Below are 24,941 nucleotides of genomic sequence, written 5' to 3' on the forward strand. Positions count from 1 at the left end.
TTGACATTTAGTTCTGAAAAATTTGAAACTGAAGTATTTCTGTGGTTAAGAGCACTAAAACTAGAAGCTTCAATAATTTTACACATACATACACACATACATTATTAATTACCTATGGCACCACAAATTTGACGCACACTGTTATTTAAATGTAATGTAAAACTCGAGCGCTGCAGTAATTTCAAATCATTTCATGAAATTATAAAATTATCGTAAAAGCATTTTATTATTTTTTAGTATAATTATTTTAGGCAGTTTTAGTCACGTGTCACATGCCTATGCGAGGCCAAGTGGTGGGCGTTAATGCCACACGTAAAGAAATGTGAAGGAAAGTGAGAGTTTAAAGAGCAGTAAATTTGTGTAAGCAGACACATAATATGAATAATCGGCTGAGCTTCCATGCATACATACATACACGTATATATCCACGCTTATGCAGCTCGAAAAGTGTTGCTACGCTAACGAGCCCGCCGCGTGCTAAAATCAATGTCAAATAACTCATTTATTTTCAGCAAACGAGATCACTTCAGGTGCTGGGCAACGAAAAATAAAATAATAACAAATCGAAAAAAAAAATTGAGAAAAAATAAGTAAATAATATGGCGTAAAATTCGCAAGCCAAAATTATACAAACAAGTGAAAATAGTAAAAAGAAATCCGTTACCTTCACGGTAATTTCAGACGTCAAAACTATGCTTTACGCACTTGCCTTTAGGTTATACCTACATATGTATGTACATATGTATGTATATGCCATAAGTATTTGTATAAATGCTCTCTGGCATATTTATGCTCTCTCAGTGTTTATTTTGCTTTGTGCTCCAAATATTTTTCTGTCCGTCAATGATAGAAATAACAGTAATTATAACAACAAAAGCAATTGTTACTCACCAAATGGTGTCTGATAATGACCGCGCTTCTGGGTTTCCGTCAAAAGCGTTTACCAAAAAAATGCTTTTGATAAATGTGGAATTTTTTTTCACGGTCGCCATCAACAAATGTCTGACGATGATGGGGTAAGAAACACTGATTTTAAGAAAAACAACAATAAAAAAACACTAGTGTAATATGAAATAAACATTTGTTGTGCATGAAACCAAAAAGTATTTTGAAGCTAAGTTGAAATAAATATTTAAGGGGTTCGATTAGACTAGGGCTGTAAAACAAACCTTAACTTCAAAATTCTAGTCTGGGAGTAAGGAAATAGGAGTTTTTATATTGATTTTTTTTACGAAATTTACGAAATTTCAAATACTTTTAAATTTATAAAAATCGAGTTTACTGACCAAATAAAGTTAAATTCGTGAAATCCCGAAGAATCCCGAAACTACGGGATCGACCCTATTAGTTATTTCATAATTTGAAACTTATAAAACTCGCGTTTATTGACAAAATAAAGTTAAATTCATGAGATCTTGAAGAATCCCGAAACTATGGGATCGACCCTATTAGTTATTTCATAATTTGAAACTTATAAAACTCGCGTTTATTAGCCAAATAAAGTTAAATTCGTGAAATCCCGAAACTATGGGATCGACCCTATTAGTTGTTTCATAATTTGAAACTTATAAAACTCGCGTTTATTGACAAAATAAAGTTAAATTCATGAAATCTTGAAGAATCCCGAAACTACGGGATCGACCCTATTAGTTATTTCATAATGTGAAACTTATAAAACTCGCGTTTATTGACAAAATAAAGTTAAATTCATGAAATCTTGAAGAATCCCGAAACCACGGGATCGACCCTATCAGTTTCATATTTCATAATTTGAAACTTATAAAACTCGCGTTTATTGATCTAATATAGTTGAATTTGCGAATCCCGAAACTACCTGAAAGAAAATAAAAAATGGATTTTTAATGTATATGAAAGTAAAGTACGCTTTGCATTAATTTATCACCAAATTCTGAACTTGAAAATTATGAGAGTGCTCGCTTCGAAACTCATTTAACCAACAATAAACAATGTATCGGCCTCTTTCTAGCCTGAAGTCTTTCGACAAATCCATAAAAGAGTTAAATTCGAAAAGCTACTATTCCGGTAAAGACAGCTCTGCGTCTTATAAAAATTAGTGATATATTATATATTATACTAGACCCGTTTGTTGAGATTAGAATAGTTCATGAAAATATGAAAGATGTTTTACTTTTCTCTTTATTCTCTCTTCTCACTCCAAAGCATTTTATGTTTACAAAGATCAAAAAAATTAATCTTGAGTTGTGTTTTTAGCAGTCCTTCTCGATGTTCATACTCAGAAAGTCCTCGAGAAGAAAATATTGTTTCTTCCTTTAAAAAAACATTTAAAATTGACTGTTCCTTGCTCGATTTCGACAATCCTGGAAGACTGTTTGCTATTCAACTACGTCATCGCCGATATCCCGTTTATGATTAGGTGCATTATATTTAGAATTGAAATAACTAAGTTTTTCCGACTATATCTCATTGTAATATTGTTGTTATTGCAGCGACAGAAAACCGTAGCTCATTAGTCTTGAGTTAAGCTGCCAAGTTGGCAATTATTGTTCGCATATAAACTTGTGTTGGATAAAAATCTAAGGCCGTTCCGATTATGTGTACCCAACTGTCTTCTGAACTAACATAACTATCTTCGCACTCACCGAACATCGAGTCTAACGCAGTAATGGCACGTAAAGCGGTAAGTCCATCGTTGAATTCATTTCATGTACATACTCATATTAGTCTTGAAAACATTAGATACATTTCGTAATCCAATTTTTTCAGCAGGTGAGCATCTCAAGTTAATTGTTGAGTGGAAATTACAAAAGCCAACCATTCAAATGCCACTCTCCTAAGTACACACAATACTCGTATATACATAAAGTATATTAATTTATGCATTTTTTTTACATTTACTGTTACTCTACAATATTTCGTGAGTACTTATACACATTTGTTATTTGGGTAGAGTTTGATAATTATTTAGCTTAGCTCAAGTGTAACGTAAGGTCAAGTGTATGTTCCTCTTCACTTGGCTTTTATTAATACAATTTGCTATATTTTACTGTTTTACCAAAACATGTGCGTGAAAATGTTGCAAAAGTTGAAAAAGAAGGTGTGTGTCCATTTAGGCCGTCAATGGTTGCGGTTAGAGACGACATTGAAAACATTAAACTCAATTGATACGGTAATAACTTGTTTGTGGAACATAATGGCACGCATTTAATAATTAGAAAAATATATATATTTAGAGCGTAGTAGAAATTTAAAATAAAAACAAACAAGAATAATGGCTTTTTATGAGCTTGATTATGCGTTCGGCAAAATGAGGTTCCATTGATAATCAATTATTTGTAATTAAAACTCGCTTTGCTATTTGAAGAACGCATACTTATGTATCTATTTATTTGTTTATTTATGTATCTGTGTTCTTTCGCATTGATCGCCGTTAAAAATACTTAATTTTCATATACTTTTTGCAACAGTGGCTTACCTTTGTCCAAATATCTTATCTATCTGCGATATTTCACAAAGAAAACTGGGAATTGTGGTTTTTTGAAGAGAGGTAACCGCTCTTCTACTCTTCGAGCTCGTTTATGTCTAACCTTTTTGTGGATTGCGCAGAGCACACTTAAATTCCAATCGTTGGGCATGCTTTCGTCCGACCATATTTAACAAAGAAGCTGATGCAGGAATAGATCGGCCGGCAATCCATCGGCCCAGCCTCTTTGTTGCTCTTCATACGGGTAATTGCTATTCGAAGTTCTTCGCGGAACGTCCGCTCCATCGTCAACGATTGAGTTATCTTGTTCAATCGAGAGAAGTGTTCCCTCCATAATTTCTGTATGCTCTGAGCATCAGTCACTAAATCACCTATGCTACAGTTTTGAAACCTTCTGTTAGTCACCGCATCTTTTGGTAGAACTTTCGAGCGTTACCCTAATCGGCCAGCTTCTCAAGCTCCTCGTACTCATGCATTTCGGCATTTCTCATTCAGTTGCACCAGCCATAAAAGCGAGGAAGGGACCTTAAAAAAGTATATTCTTATCTATACAGTAGCCAATTTTTAGACGAGTGCATTCGCAGTGCGAAATTAAGATCACCTTGTGTTTAATTACCACACAATTGTATCACAACCCTACTACGATTTGCACCCAAAACGCATATATTATTTTTCTAACATATTTAGTAAAGTATCTGTTGCGTTTTTAACAAATTGCGCATGCCTTTGGCTGACATTAAGTATTTATTGCTTGCTGAGGTCAAGTGCAGGCTGGCAAAAATGCAAGCGTTTCACTCATTTTACGCTTTTTTGGGGGCGCTATATGGCGATTATGCCTTTCGCTTGCCTCGGAGCCGCATCCGTTGGCAATTAAAAACTAGATAAATATATAGTAATTAATATTTTTGTATTTTAATTTTAACACTTTTTTTCTATTTTTATATATTTTTTTTTGTATTTTAGAAGTGCCAATGCCAGTAAAGTGTCTCGCACTTGAACGATTTCGAAATCCAAATTGCAATTATTCAAGTTCAACCGCTCAAATTGTATCAGCTGACTTGCATTACACGCACACCTCCATACAAACGCACAAATAAGAAAGATGAGCGCAATTTTTCTATACTTTTTGTCGGTGCCAGTTGCATCGGTTGTGCGCATCTTCACTTCATTGTCAATGTCAATTGGCTGTAAAACGCCTAGCTGCATTTGCACTAATCGATTAAGCTTACTGACCTGCAATGCAACATTTTTATGGTTTGTTCATTAGGCGATCTGATTTATGGTATGTTTGTATGTAGATGCCTGAGGCATTCCAACGCTTATTTTTGTTTTGGAACGAAGTTTAACTCTAAAAAGGAGATAATTTCATATTAATGAAATTAGATTTGCTTAATCATGGGTAAATATAAAAAATTTGAAAATCGTGTCATCCTCAATGTAAGTGGCATCCTCAATACTGCTGCTCAGACTCAGCTTCAATTGTTTCAATTTTCATTAATTAACCTCCGGCCTAGGTTTTTTTTTTAATATTTTATTTTTTTGTTTGATATACATACTTGGTCTCCTAAAAGCATCATCCGATTAGTAAAATATATAATAATTCTCAGCGTTGCATTTCTTCAAAAGAGTACGTACTCTTTATAGAGAATTATGATTCGTATAGCTCATTAGCTTCCGTGATATTGAAAAGGGTAGATATATTTTAAGATATTTGTATTTCAATGTGTATATTAAGAATGAGATCATTGAGCTAGCTCACAAACTTTAATATAAAGTAATTGTACTTTTGCGAATAAAATGAGGTTCTCATATTTTGATACAGATATCTTCTCCTCTTTGACTATCATACCTTTTATGTGTAGATGTTTTCCTTTTGCTGTGGTTCGTGTTAGCCAGCTTCAGCTGGAACACTTAAAATTTTCTTTTCCGTTTCAAATCGGTCGCCGATGGTACTCGGTGACCATCATAATCTAGTAAAATACGTACGATTTTTGGTCGTTATAACAACTTATTGTTTATATAAGGTGAGTTCCAAAGTAAACAGTACTTTTTGAATCTAGCGCTCGCCATCTATATGTCGACTGATGCGTTAGAATCTGCTATCTTTTTCGATTGTCCAGTGAGTATTTCTTGACATTTCATTGATTGGAAGTGAAGTTATTGCGTTTTAAGTGTCAGTATGCTTGTGTTATCGGTGCGAAAATGAGCTTCAAACAAAGAGCCAACATTAAATTTTGTTTTAAAATTGGTAAAACTTTTACCGAAACATTTCAATTGATGAAACAAGTTTATGGCGATGATTGCCTATTCCGTAGCAGAGTGCACGAGTGGTTTCAACGTTTTCAAAGTGGTCGTGAGGACATAAATGACGATCAACATGTGGGCCAATCGAAATCCGTGATCATCGGAAATTCCATCGAAACTGTGCGCGAATTCATCAAAAATCAGCCGAAATCATCATTGAAATTCATGGAAATGGAATTGAACATCTCCAAAACATCGATTTATCGCATTTTGACCGAACATTTGGGCATACGAAAGGTGTGTGCACGGTTTGTTCCGCACAAATTGACTGACGATCAAAAATTGCTCAGAATCCAACATTCGAAGGACGATTATTTGACCAAAAATCACATTTTGACCTTTAACCACTCCATGTATTCACCTGATATGGCACCGTGCGACTTCTTCCTTTTCGGAAAAATGCATTTGCCCATGAAAGGAAAGCGTTATGCAGACGTAGAGGCCATTCAAAAGGCTTGCACCGGCATACTGGCGGCCATACCGTCCAACGAGCTAAAACACTCGTTCAACATGCTTTAAGACCGGTCCAAAAGCGGTATTGAAGCAGAAGGAGACTATTTTGAATAAAATAAATTGATTTTGCCGAAAAACCATTTGTTCTGTTTTTATTTAAAGTCCTGTTTACTTTGGAACACTCCTTGTAGAAAATAAAAAATAATACAAGTTTCACAATTTTACGAATAATTGGTTTGAATAAGGAGTTCTTGTTATTACTGTCTACCAAAGAGTTATTTTAAGTAATTTTGTTCTCAAAAAAAATTTAAACACTGAAATAAACTCATTTCAAGACAAGAAACAGGCGATTTCGATTCATTAGCTTTGCTCTTTGAATAAATTGTAAAAGTTAGGCCTATTTTTAAGCACTCTAGGCCGTTGTACTTATCTGAAGTGACTTTTTTTTACATTTTACATGAAGAAATAAAATAAATAATAAGATAAAATATAAGAATCCAAGGGATTGTACTTGAGGTTTAAGTTTTGAATATGTTCATGCAAATAAATTTCATTGAAAAAAATAATAAATTTAAGGCTGCTTTCTAAATATACCAGCCTTTCTGTTCAGTTAATAGAGTAGTCCGGTTAATAGATTGTGCTTAATAAACATCAAAAAATTGTAGGACCGGCCAATGTATAGTACATGGTTAATGGAGATAACCGCTTGATAGAGCGTAAATTAAATAGAGTTTTCACTGTATTTTTTACTTATGAATTGTTTTCACTATCCTATCTTCTAAGTTGGTTCAAACTGGACACAGTGTGCTAAATTTTACTAAAATCGGTTCAGTAGTTTAGGTGTCCATCGCGGACAAACAATGTGACACGTAATTTTTATATATAAAGATGAACAGCTTGACAAGCTGAGTCGATTTAGCTATAACCGTCTGTCTGTATATACGCGAACTAGTCCTTCAGTCTTTTAGATATCGATGTAAAATTTTGCACACCTTCTGTTCCCCACAAGAAGCTGCTCATTTGTCAGAATCGCTGATATTGGACCACTATAGAATATAGCTGCCATACAAATTGAACGATACGTATCACGTTCGTGTAAGGAATCTTTTGTATTTGTGAAGAGTATGGAGGGGTTCGAGTTTCAATCACTGCGACATTATAGCAAGGCATCATACTCGACTCATAAATGTTGCAGTATAAATATCAGCTGAGCATCTGCAGAAAAACAACAGTGTCGCAATATTGGTGCAGTTTTTTGCTTGCTCGAACTTCTCTATTATAGTTTCGATCTAACTGAAGTTAACGATTTTTTTGTTTATTTTTAATATTGATACTTCGCTGATTTTTGGCATGTTTTAATCCTTTTATCGAGCAAAATAGTATTTCTTTAAGATTATATTTCTATAAATCAGACATGTGTGCTTCTTATTTACTATAACCCTGAATTCAACAACCCAAACAATATTTTGTCCAAATATTTTTTCTGTCCAAATATTTTTCTATACAAACAAGTAAGCATTACAAAAAGACTTTTTTTATTACACATCAAAATTACAAAGTCGACTTGTCACATTATGTTGTTAACGACTTCGATTTAATATTTTGTGTATTTATTTGCGTATGTACATACGTAAAATTCTAAACATTAGTTTTGCGAAGATGTTTTTAATTACTAACACATATGTGTCATACTTAGATATACATATATGCACATTTCAAAGTCAAGTGAAAGGGCGCATAATAAACTTGAGTTGGAATTTTCAATTAATAGCAATCAAAATTGATTAAAACTCTAGTAAAATTTTTAAAGATGCGGATTTTCTGCCAATTAAACTGGAATTTTATGAAAACCCGAACAATAATTAATACTTAATATCAAATTAATGGATGTGTTTATTTAACTATGAATATGTTGAGCATAATTTGATATTAAGGTTTGAAACCACAGTAGCGCATTCGCTTTAAATTTTGTCCTGAAGCTGGTTTTTCCAATTCACGTTCTATTGGTGGACTTATTGCGAAATCACTCTTTAATTAATCGATTTGTTGTAATATTTTTCCACCACTCTGCTTTTTAATATGCAATCAAATCCTAAAATACATAATTTCCATTCAAAATAATTATTTATTGCCCAACACCTTTATCATCTGATCTAAAAAAACTAATTTGCGCGCGCCCTCCAAATTTTAATAACAGTGATTCTTTTTAATTGCATTAAGACAATATAACGGGAAATGAGACTTGCAACATAATAATGGAGAAAAACACAAACGTTGTGCATTTAAAAGAGACACTAAATTCACAATTTTAATAAAGACATACAAAGGTCGGCAAATGCAACAAAACTTTGGGTTCGTTGCTTAAGTCTTTAGTTTAAGTCAGTAAAAGTGTTACAATAATGAGGCTAAATTTTGATGTCTTGGCGCATTTTGATTTTAAACCACTTAAAAAGGCTGGCTACAAAAAAAAAAGCTCGACGTTTGGGTACCACATGAATTGTCTGTGAAAAATTTATTTGACCGAATTAACATTTGCGATTCTTTGCTGAAACGAAATGAAATCGAACCATTTCTGAAGGAAACGAAAAGTGGATCAAATACGACATTAATGTGCGAAAAAGATTATGGTCCAAGCGTGGTGAAGCTCAACAAATGTTCGCAAAGCCACGATTGACGCCTCGAAAGGTTATGCTGTGTGTTTGGTGAGATTGGAAAGGAATCATCCACTGTGAGCTGCTCCAGCCTGGTCGAACGATTGATTTTACATTTTACTGTCAACAACTGATGAGACTGAAGCAAGCAATCGAAAAAAAACGACCAGAACTAATCAACAGAAAGGGCTTCGTCTTACATCAGGACAACGCTAGACCACACACACCTTTGTTGACTCGGCAAAGACTGGGAGAGCTTGGCTGGAAAGTTTTGGTGCATCCACCATATAGCACTGACCTTTCACCATCGGACTACCATATGTTTCGGTCAATGCAGAACTCCCTTAATGGAGTAAAGTTGGCTTCAAATCTGTGAAAATTACTTGTCGCAAGGAGAGAAAAATTTATTTTTATACAAATATTTCTTACAATTTATTTTCATGTCACAACAAATTATATAATAAAAAAGCACCAATTCTATCAGCCGAATACTTTCACCATTTCTAAGGGAATCGTATGCGCCCGGGGATAGAAAAGAAACTTATTTCTGCTTATTATAATAAGGACAAAGGAGAGGTTTGCCGCCGAACGGAGGGCACTTAATTTGAAAATTTTTGCAGTTACTTGCTTCAAAACTAACGAACTCAAAAAACAAAACCGTCTGTAATAGTGAGCGAAACTTTCTCGAATTAAATATCAGAATTGGAAACTTGCACGTCAAAAATACAAATCCAAAATTTATAAATTATTTTATGCCATGAGATCTTGGTTTTCGAAACGCCAATTAACGGCAGACAGATTTTTATAGCAAAGTGATTACATTTCCCATTACCTAGGGAGAGATCACAACTTTTCAGCATGCCGGCCGGTCACAATTCAAACGGTCGAACAGATGACCATGTGATGGTGATGTAACTAATTCCCACTGACTTTACTGAATTGCCGAATTTTCTTGCTTTCCTTATTAATAATTGCAATAATAAAATAATTATTTCCAAATTTTCAATGAAAAATCCAACCATTAGCGGTTTGTGATAGACCAACAACAATAAGTCACTGCCAACGTCAGCAGCGACCGCAGCATAACGTCACAGTCGCAGCGGTGCATCGCAACATAAGCCAGCTGTTCGGCCGAAGTGATGCGCTCGGCGCTTGATGAGCATGAAATCGACGGCGCTGCTGCTGCCAACTCAAAGCCAGCTGCAGCTAATTGTCTGCTGGGCACCGCTGTGGTGGCGTTTACAGTGGCGCAGTGGCGGCGAAGCAGCATAAAGCGTGGTGTGTGATGATCACGTTGGCGCAGCTGATGTTCGTGCTGGCTGTGGACGATGGCGTTGTGGTGTGGTGGTAATGTGATGTTGGCGTGAGCGAAGCGCTTTTTGGGGACAGCTATAAACTGTGGTAAAATCGTTGGGGCGTTCAGTTGGTAAAAGTGTTGCGTTGCGTATGGTTTGAGCTGAAACTCACGCAGTGTTTTCAAATCAAAAACAAAAATATAACTGCATATTTTTCACTTTTGATACGTAAAAGCTAAAAAGGAACTGTGCAAAATAACAGAAAAAAGATACAACAAAAAACTCATTCGAATATAAAGCAGCGGTTTACAAAAAACAACAAAAAAGGTGAATATCCTTGCGATTTCGATGTGATTGTGTGTGAGCACAGGCGTGAAAAGGACTTCATTTGTTGAGTGGGCATAGTGTTTGTGAATATTGAAGTGTTTAATAGCGTTTCAAAGCAAAGCTCAATAATGAGCAGAACGATATTTGTAGTCTACTTGAGGGTTGAGGCATGTATGATGAAAGAAATATCAATACAAAATTGGTTGAAATGGAAATTAAAGTAAAATTATAACAGAATAAAAAATTATTAAAAAATGAATGAAGTTATAAAAAAATATAATAATATAAAATATTAAAAAATAAATAAAACTAATCAAGGGAGAGATTATAAAAAAAGACTACCAAATTAGTTGACGAAATAGTGATTAAAGAAAAAAATAGCTGATAAAAATTATAAAAAAAATGAAGATATAAAATATAGTAAACTTAAGCAAAAAAATTTAGAATAAAATAAAGTACAATAAAAAATTTTTAAAAACATAAAGTTATAAATGAAACAAAATTAAATAATAAAGTACGTAATTTAATAAAATTTTCTTTAGAAGACAATAAAATTATAAAAAAACTATAAAAAATTGAATTTAATTATATATATAATTAATACATATTCATAAAAAGCAAGACACTCATTTGAATTTTTTTGAAAACTAATTAAATATTTTAAAACCATTTAATATTTTGTAATAATTTAATAAAAGTAATGATTTTAATAAAAAAATATGACTTTAAAATAACTAATAATTGAAAAAAATCCTTGACTAAAATAATATGAATTAAAATAATAATAATTTTTGTTTTTCTGATAACCAAATCATAAATAAAATAACATATGGATGAATAAAACTTAAAAAATAATAATTTCTTGATGTAAAACTTAAATTAAAAATTAAATTCTTACAAAGAATGTTCTATATTAAAATAAAAACAAAATAATTTAAACTAATTAAATTATTGTTATTATATTATGATTAAAAAAAATTAAAAATAGAAATATATAGAATAAAAGTAAAACAAAAAATAAAAATAAATAAATAATTTAAAAGTTAGTTAAATTGAGACTAAATTTATTGATTTTAAAAAGTTTGATAACTTAGAACAACAATAATTTCTTGACGTTAAACTTAAATTAAAAAATTAAAAATTTAATTATTACAAAAATATGAGCAATACTGAACAAAAGCGAGATAATTTAAATTCGATTGAAAAATATAAATATAGAAAAAAAGGAAAAACAAAAATAATAATTATTGTAACAGTAATTTAAATTGTTACTTAATTAATTGATTTAAAATAATTTGAAATAATTTTTGTTAAAAAATTCAATGATTTTTCAAAGTTTTAAATAATTTTTGCTAAAAAATTCAATGATTTTTTTAAGTTTTAAATAATTTTTGGTGAAAAAATAACAAAATAAAAAGTTAATAATTATATTGAATTTTTTTAATAACTTATTTTTTTATTTACTTTTACTGAAAATTAGCTGATAAATAAATAATATTTTATTGAAACTAAAAACAAATAGTTGCAAATAATTTTTTGAATTATAAATAATATAATAGAAATTCAGTGATTTTGTAAAATTTGTTAAGTATGTTTAACTTTTTTAATTAATAATTTTATAAAATATATTAATTAAAGAAAATTTTATTGTTTGACATAAACAAGTTTTTTTCTTTATTTCTTAAAATAATATTTAGCATCTAATTAATAAAAAAAACTTATTGAAAATTAAAATAAAGAACAATCAAATAATTTTTTTAAATTGTAAATAATTTAAATGAATTTCATTGATTTGAAATAATCTGAAACGATTTTTGGAAAAAAAATAAACTAAAAATTTGTTAATTATATCTATTTTTTTTTAATTAATAATTTTATAAAATTAATTATTAAAGAAACTTTTCTTTTTCATTGTTAACTAATGATTTTTTCTCTGCTGATATCGTAAAATAATATTTAGCAATTTAAGAAAAAATATTATTGAAATTAGAAACTAACGATTTCAAATAAATATTTAAATTGTCAAAAATTTAATAGAAAATAAAAAGTAAATAAATACAAAACTTTTGATAAAAAAAGAGCACTAAAAATATATATATAAATAATAATAATAATAAAAACAATAATAATTTATTATGCAAATTTATGAATTTTAAATAATATGAAATAAATTTGTAATAAAAAGTAATAGCTGAATTAAATTAGTTTTGAAAAAATCCGTGTAAATAATTAATTTAGTAATTATACATACATATATGTAATTAATTTTAAAACTAACTTAATAATTATCTTTATAATTCATTATAAAATTAACTAAATAATTAACTTTATAATTAATTTTAAAATTAAATTAATAATTTTTTTTAAATAATTTTTTAATTAATTTTTTAATTTTAAAATTAACTCTAAATTGCATATAATTTTACTAGAAATCTACAATAGCAACCAAATTTTATAATTTTCACCCATGAATCAGACCGCTGTCAAGCAATTACTTAAAATACCGCTTAGGAAATACTACTTGCCACAATTTTCTAAGCCGCAAAAGTCTATGTATGTCAGCCACTTAAGCATGCGATTCATTTGCAGTGCACGTTTTGCCCACTTTTTTCTCTACAAGATCTGCATACAGAAATGTGCACGCACAGTTTGCTCTAGCTACTGCTGTTAACTGTTAGAATCTGTGAGATGTCGAGCTGAAATATAAGTATGACGGTTGAAAAAAAGAGAAATGAATTTAAATTGGACGGGCATGTTTGGATTTCTAAGAAAATCAAGCGCAAAAGTTCACTGCATTAGAGTCTGCAATAGTTTTCTTAAAAAAATATTTGCTATGCAGATATTTGTTGTATACTATTTGTATCCACATTTTGCGCATGCGCAGCATTTGCATGACAATCGCATATTTTGCGCATGCGTCAAAGCGCTGGTGCATATTTTAGACAAAATAAATAATGAAAGCAAACAGCATTATTCTATGCACTCGCAAATATTTGCATATTTTCTTAGCAAATTGCATACATGTATACACGTGCACCTCCATGCCAAAGCGACAGCTGTGCCTCCTTTTTTATTTTTATTTTTTTTCTTTTTTTTGAATTTTTTATTGTTATTATTTTGATTCTGAAAACGTCTCCCTTCAGCTGTTGTGCATTTGTTGACAGCTAATTTGCATTTAGCTTTTCACACATTAATACCAAAATTTGCATGCACGTTCTTTAAACATGAAGTTTAATTATGTTTTAACAATGAAAAATGGGGTTTTCAAATAAATTAGTTGCAAACATTCTCACTTCTAATTTGTTATGATTTTGTATAAATATTTTTTATGACACATAAATTGCCTGCAAATGGCAATATCATACCCTTCAGCTGGTTGCAACACTGTGTAGTTCAGTATCATCGTCGATAAAATGAAGTGTGGCAATTAAAATGGCTATTTTTATTGTTATTGCTTTTGAATGGCATTTAGTTAATTAAAATTGGCTATAATGTTAACTTTATGTGTAATGCAATGTAAACTGCGAATTCTTTTATGTTTTTACTTGGTAGAGTAGATCTGTAAATTTATATATACCAATAAGAAGAAGAGAGAATATTGTTGTGTTTGTCAGTAGTGATTTCATACTAAATCGAATACTCTTCATACTGACTTCTGTTGCTTTAAAATTTCATTCTTTCATTTAATCTTCTCTGCAAGTGAATTCCTGGCTTCACCAATCGACATATCTGACTGTAGGTTGCTGTAAAAAAATTATAAAAAACGAAATAATTTAATATATTCCTTATTAAAAAAGAACGTAGTTTTTCTCGTTATTCAGTTACATTCCATGGTGAAAACAGTCTGAGATATTAAGATTCGGAACCCAAAATGCTAAAACTTTGTCAGTGGCCTCAAAGTCAATGTGGCACTGCCACTGATAATAATTAATATCAGAGGCGTTACTTTATCAAAAAAACGGCATCTGCTGAGAAATTGTAGAGATACTGTTGAAAAATTATTGAGATACTGTTAAAAAATGTTTGAAATAGTGTTGAAAAATTGTTGAGATACTGTTTAAAAATGTTTGAAATAGTGTTGAAAAATTGTTGAGATACTGTTAAATAATTCTTTAGATACTGTTGAAAATTTTTCGAAATAATATTGAAAAATTTTTGAAATGCTTTTGGACAATTTTTTGAGGTACTGTTGAAAAATGATTGAATTACTGTCGAAAAATTGTTGAGATACTGTTGAATAATTGTTGACATACTGTTGAAAATTTTTTGAAATAGTTTTGAAAGCATTTTGAAATGCTATTGGACAAGTTTTAGAATCTGAAAAAGTACACTGTTGAAAAAATGTTGAGTTACAGTTGAGATATTTTCAAATAATTCTTGAGATACTTTTAAAAAATTGTTGGGATATTGTTGAAAAATTATCGATACTATTGAAAAATTGTTGAGATACCGTTGAAATTTTTTGAAATAGTGTTTAAAAATTTTTGAAACAGTATTAAACAAATTTTGAAATGCTGTTGGAAAATTTTTGAGATACCTTTGAAAAACTGTTGAAAAATTGTTGACATGCTGTTGAAAAATATTTGAAACAGTGTTGAAAAATTTTGAAATGCTATTGGACAATTTTTGGGATACATTTGAAAAGCTGCTGAAAAATTATTGAGATATATTGAAAAAACTGTTAGATACTGTTGAGATGCTATTGAAAAATTGTTAACATGCTAAAAATTTTTGAAACAGTGTTGAAAAATTTTGAAATACTATTCGACAATATTTAATATACATTTGAAAACTGCTGAAAATTATTGAGATACTGTTGAAAAACTTTTGATGTACAGTTGAAAAATTTTTAAAATACTGTTGGAAAATTGTTGTGAGACTGTTCAAAAATTTTTGAAATAATCTTTAGTATTATCCGCAGTGGTCTGAGAAAGTTATGACAGTAAAGCAGTTAATATCTGCGCATACAAATTTTTTCAAGCAAAGCAAATTTTCACACATTTAAAAAGGTTAAGCACCACCGGCTAACACCAATGGAAAATCATTGATATGTTGTTCAGAATTAGCCGCTGTACACCTGAGAGAACTATGTGCAATAACAAATCTACTTTAATGTAGTCAATATGAAATGAATGTCTTCTTAGACGAATCAGGTGAAATGCTGCCTTCAAAGCAATATACGCCTACGTATGTGCTTACTTTGAAAGTAAAAAAGAACAACAACAACAATATTCAAACATAACTTTTTTAGTGCACGCATGTTTGCTTTAAAAGTTTCTACCGCATTTTTATTACCGCAATTGCCAGCACTCACTAACCACTTAAACAAACTTCTACGAGAGTCGTCACCACTCACTTGGTTAGCGTGATTTATAGTGCAAATATGTTGATTTTTACCGACGAACAACACGGATGTGCAGCAACTGCCTGCTGCATTGCTATTTAATTTCGTTGTTGCTATTGCTGATTGTCCACACACTTGATTTATACCAACATTAAATACTTTCTTTCGTCAAGTCGATGACTTGCGTGCTTTCGCCTTTCGTTTGCGGGCGAATTCTCGCCACACGCTCAGCTCAATCATAAAGATTTTTTAGAAAATTTTAATAAATAAAAATTATGAAATTTTTTTTTCGGAAAATATCTTTATTTTTTTTTATTGAAATTCGCAAAAATTTCACTAACCAAGGCTTGGCAGCGAAATGCCTGCAGCAGGCACATTAAAGATGTTGCTCGTAATTTTTCTTTGAAGTCTTTCGCTCATGCTTTGGCAGTTTGTACAAACTGCCATGTAAAAGGAATTCGTCTACGCCAAAAGGAGGTAATTTGACCACTGCTGCTGCTGGCGCTGCTGCTACTGTAGAGCTGATTTGTATGACAGTGATGATGACGATGATGTTATTGCTGATGACTATGCAGATAATGTGACTGAGTACAAGTAAAACCTGCTGCCATAAGCGCTGCCAAATAACACACTCACTGCAAGTGACGCTTTTTTTTCTTGATATTGTAATTATGGCAATTGTTGTTGTAGCTGCTGCAATATTGAAAATGTTGCTAAAGTAAAAGTAAGTGGCAGCAATCAGCTTCATTGAACCGGCAACAAATACTTATGGTACTTCACCTCCTCCTCATACCGTTAACTACTTTGTTTCGAACCTTTTTTGTTGTTGTTGTTGTTGTTGCGTTTTGAGAGATGTTTGCCACTTTTCAGGTGGACCAAATAGCAAATGTGCAAAAAGTATATAAAAATAACACATTTTAACCTGTGGAAAAGTACATTAAAAACTTGCTGCTTACTGCCTGAGCTCCTAAGCTGTTATAGTTGTTACTGGTTGCAGGCTGCTGCTGCTGGTGTTGTCGTATTCGGGACTCGGTTACTGGGACATTTTACTTTTCAGTCACTTTTACAAACTTGTTGCGAAATTCGCCAAGAAATAAATATAAAAAGCCAAGTCAATACCGGATTGCGGCAATAGCTCAGGCGCTGACAAGTTTGGCGCGAAAAGCGCGAAAGGCGCGTCGCTGTTAACGCAATTGGAAAATTACTGTTTTTAATAAAGCGACTGCGTGCGAAATGCATCCGTTTCGCTGGCACCATAGCCGGTATTGCGACTAAGTAAAGTTTATGCCACATTTTTGGTTAGTGATTGATATTTTTGCGGACTTCTATATGCTTTTATACATATACATACATATGTATATAGTATATACTAAATTAAAAACTAAAAGTTATGACTCTTATATATTTTGTTTAAAAAAAGTGCAGGCCAAATTTGAGCCAGCGTAGGTTCAAATAAATTTTCTGAAGTCGTAATTCTTCTAACCTTTTTGCTACATAGTTTTTCCGCTTGCCTCTCACAGTTAAAAAAATCAAATTACTGGATACTTCCAGAGTTTCTGGTCTTTTGCTGTAAAGAAGCGAGAATTCTCAAACAAATAATGGTTTGAGCTACAGTAACTGATTTGTTTTTCTTCAGCTTCGTTTTGAATAATCTCAAGAATGTTTTAAAAATTTTTATAGTTTACTTCGTTTCGCCAAGCATTAGTCTCCGGCGAATGCTTCTTTTCATATTTAGAGACATTCTAATAATGTTAGGGCACGTATAAATCTTTTGTTTGACTCTCATCTACAAGGTATCTTTTTAATATGAAATTAGTTTGTTTATTAGGGCGGGACAAAAAAAAACTTTTAAATATTTGATTTTTTCTTAGATTACGTGAAAATATAGTTCGAAATAACCAGAAAAGATGGTACCTTGTGATTTTCGATTTCCCATATAATATGTACATACATAGGAGTAAATAACACAGAAATTCATAGTAGTTTGAAACTCATTGGAAACGATAGGTAAAATAACAAAAATGGATAGAGAAAAATTAACGGCTATCTGAGGTCGCATGGTTGAACTTTTTAGGATTAAAAGCGCAAAGTGAAAAGATTTACTACTTTTGTGTTAGCACCTATTGAGCATAATCCAATAATTTATAGGAAAAAATCAAATAAGTTTTTTTCTTGCACAATTATTTTTAGCTTTTCAGGAAATTTGGTAAATTTTTGTCAATCAAAATTCTCAGTCAAAATCTCAGTACGACTTATATTTGTTGAAATCCCTATTTTCTGATAGTATAATATATAATAAATAGTATATATAATAAATCTTAAAAATCCCCCATAAATTCTCTATGGGTATTAAGTCCGAGCTTTGGGCAGACCACTCGATACACTCAATGTGATTCGTTGGTAGCCAATACTTAGCCCTAGAGCAGTGCTTTTGGTCGATATCCTATTGAAAAATAGAAGCTAGCGATAAATCATTGGCGTAATTTCGACTTAACTGTTATGCTAATATGTCTACTTATGTACATACTGCCAGTCATTTTGCCCTCAACTTGTGCAAGTGGTCCTACCCTATATAAAGTGAAGCATACCCATACCACGACTGATGATCCACCAGTTTTCACAGTTTTTTTGTATATTTTTTGTATTTTTTGTCTACTATCGTTCCCAAAGACATTACACTTGGATTTATCACTCCAAGCCAATAGATCCCAGAATCATGAATATTTTTGCTGATGCTCTCTCTCAAACGTAAGCCTTCCTTTTATGTTTTTCTCTTGATACGTTCAGTTTGAGTCGTGCACTTCGCCCATTTACGTAGTTTTCCTTTAATCTATGGCGGACTGTCTGTGCTGATACACGTTCACCATCTTATGTTCCATTTGTGCTCTAATTTCTATCGACATCAAAATGGGATCCAACTTGCTCATCCATAATATTTGTCTAACGTCGTTAGGTTTTGTCTTTCTCGGTGTTTTACGTGGAAAATTTTCAAAGATTTTATACTTCTTAATATATTGCAAGGCATTCTTAATCGTTTCTCTAGAAAAACACAATTATTCCCTTATTTACGCAATATTTTTATACTTTTGATAACACTCCCATATGACTTTTCTTGGAACGTGATCTTGCCATGCAGTGACTTAATTATGTGAGCACAAGTGTACATTACTATTGATAATATTCTCAAAAAATACAAAGAAATATGTATAAGTATATAAGAATTCAAAAACAGCTTACCGACTTTAAAAAAAATACGACTATTTTGACATAAGAATTTTTGATTGAAATTCAGAATTTTTTTCGATGTCAAGTCACATGGATTCATGTATTCACAATTTATTCTTCTATCTTTAAACAGTTTATAAATATTATTAGAACAATCTGTTTTCTTGTTTTTTATGAATACCCATTTTTAATTCTTTAAGCCAACAGAGTTATGTAAACCTCTTAAATGGCTATTAATTCCTGAAATATTTTCGTAAACATCAGAAAAGTCAACATATCGCAGTGACAGGTTGCCAAATCTGCAATTTATTATTTTACTTATTCCACCCATTTTGGTGTTGTTGTTATTGACACAAACTGGCTCATCTCTGCAACAATTGGCTACATTGTACGTGGACATTAAACTGCTAGCAGCAAAAAAAAATAAATGAAAAAAATTTAAAGTTATTTAATTTATTTGACCAAAAAAGCAGAAAAAATCGCCTCAAAAGCAAATAAAACTAAATTGTTGGCACGACAACCGACAACAAATACTTTCGATTATTTTCGCTACATACGTACATACAAACATTTCTGAATATATTTTTTTTCGTCGTCTTACACTTGTTGTTATTGTAATTGTTGTTTTTGTCACTTAGCAGCAACGCTTTGTTATTTACGCCTTGTTTGTTTACGCATTTTTGGTTTTGTTGTTGCATTTCATGACTTCATCGCCGCCGCCAAGACTTTCGCGCAATTCATGCGTACACGATGATGCTGGTTAACCCGGTTGTTGTTGTTGTTGTTGCATTTTTTGGCGCATGCTTTTCAACATACATACATGCATGTGTACAAAATGTACCATCTTTGTAACCGCACAGCGTTGCGGCTGCGGCTGCGCAACGGCATAAGACCACAGCCTCCACCACAATTGCGCAGTCACGAGTCACGGCCAGCGTCGTCCCATAAAATCCAATAAACCGTTGAGTTACCCGCAAGACACAAGCTGGCTGTTGTGCTGACTGTTGTTGTGGCTGCACGGTACCAGTTGGAGGCGTCTGCTGCCCGTTGACCAGGTGACGTTTTCTTCGTTGGCGCAGACGCGACACATTTTTGCTTGCATGAAAACATCATTTTACTTGTGATTTCTTCGCTGGAATTTCAGCAGGTTTCGGATTTTTTCGCTTATTGATATGCGAAAGATAAAATTATGTATGTGTGTGTGTTTTTTTTTTATTTTTTATGCATTTTATCTCTTACCTGTTTCACCTTTTCACTTTCATTGCAAAGGAAAAGCTTTATATTGTCGCTGCCGGCGTCCACGCTCCACCACCACCACATTCGCTCAATAATTGGCGATCATTTCTATTGTTTGCAGTTTTAAGCTTAATCCGAAACACTGCCGATACCCATGCACCCTTAATGACCTCGTCACATTTTAACTGCTTGCATTTTATTGACTTTCCGGTCACAGAGGTGCGCGAATTGATTTCCGCATTTATTATTTATTATTAATAATTTAACGGTACTTTTAAATGATATTTACTTTGATAAGATTTATTGAAAGTTTTAGCTAATGGGTTTTCAATTATCTTCTTCAATTCAATGTTAGTAAGGCTAAGCACATAGTGGATTGAAGCGCTTTGCGCTGCCGCTGGGCAGTCGCCATTAAATATCCAATTAGTTAAAGCTCTTATACCGGAGATCAAACTATGTGAGTCCAAGTAGCTGCCTTTCACACCTGACATTGTTGTTGTTGCTGTTAATACTGATTCCAAGATAGACGAAATTATCTATGACTTCGAAGTTATGACTGTCTACAGTGACGTGGTGGCCAAGCCGTGAGTGCGTCGACTGGTTGTTTGATGCGGAGATATTTCTACTTGTGCTCGTTCACTACCGGACCCATTTGCTTCACTTCTTTGTCCATTCTAGAGAAAGCAGAATTAACGGCGCGATTGTTAAGGCCAATGATGTCAATATCATCGGCGTACGCCAGCAGCTGTACACTCTTATAGAAGATTGTACCTTCTCGGTTTAGTTCTGCAGCTCGAATTACTTTCTCCCGCAGCAGATTAAAGAAGTCGCACTTGTTCGTTCGCCTTGTCTAAAACCTCGTTTGGTATCGAAAGGCTCGCAGAGGTTCTTCCCGATCCTGATGGAGCTTTTGGTATTTCTCAACGTCAGTTTACACAGCATTGAGTAGTTTTGCGTTGATCTCTTCCGAGGCTGATGTTTTTTTTTATTGTTTTATATGGTTTCCGACGTTTCTTTCTGATGGCATAAATAATCAAATTTTTTAACTAGGTGCCCTCTTTTTTCATGATTCCACTACTGTTTTTTTTCGCGTAGAAAGGCATGAATTATTTATTTGAATTTAGAACACTTCTGTTCTACTACTGTATAGCTGAGCTTCGAGAAGCTTGACCTCCGATGGGCCACCGTCAGTATATGCGCTGTCGTAAAAGCCTTTTGGTCCAAGATCGATCGCAAGAGATCTAGTGATTTCTTGGTCCTCAGTAAAGCGAGCCTCTCCCAAGTTGTGGAACTTTTAACAGACCAATGCCATATTTGCGTCCACGCAGTAAGGCTGGGAATCCCAACAGACGTCATCTGCAAACACTGAATGGAAGAAGATAAAGACGAAATATCTCAAACCTTCCTTCTTGACTGTCCCGAGTTTGAAAGGTGGAGACTTAAACTCTTGGGAGCGCATACCTTCAGATGTTGCACCGTACTGGCGGGAATGGGAATTGAAGGTCTGTGCAAATTTGTTTGGCTACTACGCGGTTTGCTAATTTATAAGTTCGAACACAGGAGTTCTTCTTTTTTATGGCTTCATATAGGACTACATATAGCAGTCCATGTGCGATCTTTGATCAGCCAACTAACTTAACCTAGAACTACACGTGGCACTGAAAAAACTTCGAGTTGAAAAGGTATACAACGAAGACTTATCCATTTAAGTTAAGAAATATTTATCTCACTATAAGCTATAGAGTCATAAAGTGGAAAATACAAGGAAAAAAGTTCGAACAAAAGTTGGACATAACCTAAATTTTCATAAACATAAAACCATTCTTCTGGATTTTCTTGAACAAACAGTGGTTCCTTTTAATTCTAAAATAGCTTGGTTGTACATCGGTTTTATGAGAAGCCAGAAATTCAACCAGCGATTTATCATTGAAAAAAAAACTCTTAGAAAAAATATTGATGTTACTGGATGCAAGGTTCGAACCCCCTTACTACTTGTACTATACCATGAAACCGCCAAAGTATTGTCTCAACTTTTCATATTGTCTGTAAGGCCAAGTCAATATGTAGGCTTGTTGTTAAATGCTTTTTGTCAGTAATATCTGCTGTTTGTCTGCCACTTCTCCAGATTCAACCACATAACCTCACAAGGCAAATGTTGCGATTTCTTTTTCAATGTCATGGCACAAGTTATAAAAATAAACAATTAACGGTAATAACTAAATCAAGTTCGTAATATTTAAAATGGTAGAAAAATGTGGACGCGCAACGGTCAACTTGCTACATATTTATATACATAAATACATATGTATGTATGGCCTTAAATATGTACATGCATATGGACATAGCTGTGTATATAAATGGTATATAGTGCGGCTCGCAGGCATATTTTACAAGATAAATCAGGAGTGGCGCATATACCAGTATTGGAACCATAAATAACCGAGACGAACAGCCACAAACAACAACCACAACAACAAAACGAAAATAAATAAATATTGGTTTTTGAGTGAAATCTGTCCATCAACAACTACATGAAAATGAAATGTCGGCAGTCTAATCGTGCAAATAACAAATAACAATAACAACAACAAAGCTAAATGAAAAGAAATGCATTGGAAACTTCAAAGATAGATATAAAGAAAAGTATGACCGGCCAGCTAATATGTAGTGCAGCCAAATAAGTTAGCGAATATGTGTGAATACGCGTGTGTATGTATGTATAATTGTATGTACCCATCCATGCACTAAGTGGTGAGTTGCCCAAGGTGATTGAGGCCGTTGTGGCAAGTTAAACGCAGTCAATTGAAGTGGCAAGTGAAATGGTTTGTTTGCCTGGTCCGTCGCACGGTCGTCCACTAATTGCAGAGCAAATGTGTGATTGCATGTGTGTGTGTGGTGTGAATGGTTGGCAATAGAAATGAAAGGTGCTTGAAAGGCGGTAGGATGTGATAGAATAGTTGACTATGTTGCAAGTAGTTAGCGGCAAAGTGAAAGACATGCGTCAACTGAAGTGTAACGGCTTGAGGCAGAGTTTCTGGTTTCAACTTGTTGTGGTTGATGGCTTGTGTTAACTCTACAAATAGGTGTAATGCTTAAATGCAGTTGAAATTAATATGTGGTTTGTAAGTGGCTCAGTTTACCACATATTTCAGGTGGGTAAAGTTCAAAGATTTCGAACGTTTGTCTAATGAGATGGTCGCACTTGTACATTGACTGATCTTGAGTTCAAACTGACAACAGGTTTTTATAAAAGTACTCTAGAAGACAATTTCAAGCTTTAGAATCCTCAATTTTTGTTATGTCTTATGTGGAAAAGTATCTTGAAAGGTATTTTACTTGCGCTATTCGGGTTTCGGACAGCGGTTTTGCGTCTTACGCCAGAGGCTGTCCATGCAGCGAAGTGCTAATATCCCTTTTATAGCAGCTATGAGTCCGAAACACTGTCCGCTGTCCGGTGAAATGTTTTTTTTGCCATACTTTGTGCAGCGTACTTCGTGCTCTCTGAGTTTTAAACCATTTTTCATACATTTACTACTTCGAAATTTTTGTTTGATTCTTTAGTGATAGTATTAAAACAAGTGTTCCATCTTCGGATTCTTGCCACAAATGTCGCATTTAGCCAGTTTTTAGTATTGGAAATATAACTAAACTGCTCTGAAAAGAGCTCCTAAATCTCCTCACTTGTTATGTTGGCCTATTAAAACATTAGTAAATCCATGCCATGAAAATATTATCCAAAGTAGTTCAATGCAACACGTAAACCACTACACACGTGACTCGAACTGTTCGATTTAAACTGCTTGCGCAATCCATGCTTTGTATATTTCCAGCACCAATCGAATCGAATTGTATGAAAAAATTAATAACCTATGACTTGAGAAGCCTTGAGTATATTTAATTAGTAATATGTAGTCCAACAAGTGACAATGAAGTGTGAATAATTGAATAACCGTGAAGAAGAAAAAAATAAATTTTGCTTGACACGTGACGGCAAGTCAACAATTGCAACACAAATATTAAATTACGTGCAAAAATCAGCAAGCATTGAAGACACCAAGAATTATTATTATTTTTATTTTTTATTCTTATTATTTTTTTATGCTCTAAATGAAACATCGGAGACCCTATGAGATATTTATCTAAATGATCAGCGTGATCAACTCAGTCGATTTAGCCTTGCCCGTTTGTCTGTATACTTATACAAAAACTAGTCCTTAATTTTCTAAGGTATCTATCGATCTGAACTTTACACTCGTACATTTCTCCTCGAGAAGCTGCTTATTTTTCGGAACCGCCGATAACGAATAACTAAAGCATATAGCTGCCATACGGATAGAATGACAGGAAACAAGTGCTTGTATGGTAAAAACTTTTTCATTTTACGAAATATATTCAAGAAATTTTTCATGGGTTTCATGGGTTAATCTCCGAAAAAATTGTTCAGATCGGATCACTTTGGCATATATGTATGTAGCTGCCATACAAACTTCACAATCGGATCCAAGTATTTGAATAGAAAACTTTTTCATTTTAAGAGCTATCTTCGAAAAATTTTGCGTCGGTATTACTTTATACATATATGTATATGTATATACATATATAAGACTATATATGTTTGTATTTTTCGCGATTCACTCGCTAAG

At 32.8% G+C, this 24,941-nt stretch overlaps 1 protein-coding gene across 4 annotated transcripts in view; it reads left to right on the top strand.

Annotated features, from left to right (window-relative positions):
- Nucleotides 1–24,941, top strand: part of LOC126752225 (uncharacterized) — a 119,931-nt gene that overhangs the window by 77,578 nt on the left and 17,412 nt on the right. The window contains exons 1-2 of one of the 4 annotated variants that reach the window (XM_050462880.1): nt 2,333–2,395; nt 2,469–2,659. The exons of 1 other annotated variant lie outside the window; for it this stretch is intronic. The gene's annotated coding sequence lies outside the window, so the exon portion shown is untranslated. Of the gene's footprint in view, nt 1–2,332; nt 2,396–2,468; nt 2,660–10,285; nt 10,494–24,941 lie in introns of those variants that run through there. 2 more of the 4 variants (XM_050462877.1, XM_050462878.1) reach the window with 2 other exon arrangements.

Source organism: Bactrocera neohumeralis, chromosome 3, assembly GCF_024586455.1.
Source record: "Bactrocera neohumeralis isolate Rockhampton chromosome 3, APGP_CSIRO_Bneo_wtdbg2-racon-allhic-juicebox.fasta_v2, whole genome shotgun sequence".
NCBI lineage: Eukaryota > Metazoa > Arthropoda > Insecta > Diptera > Tephritidae > Bactrocera > Bactrocera neohumeralis.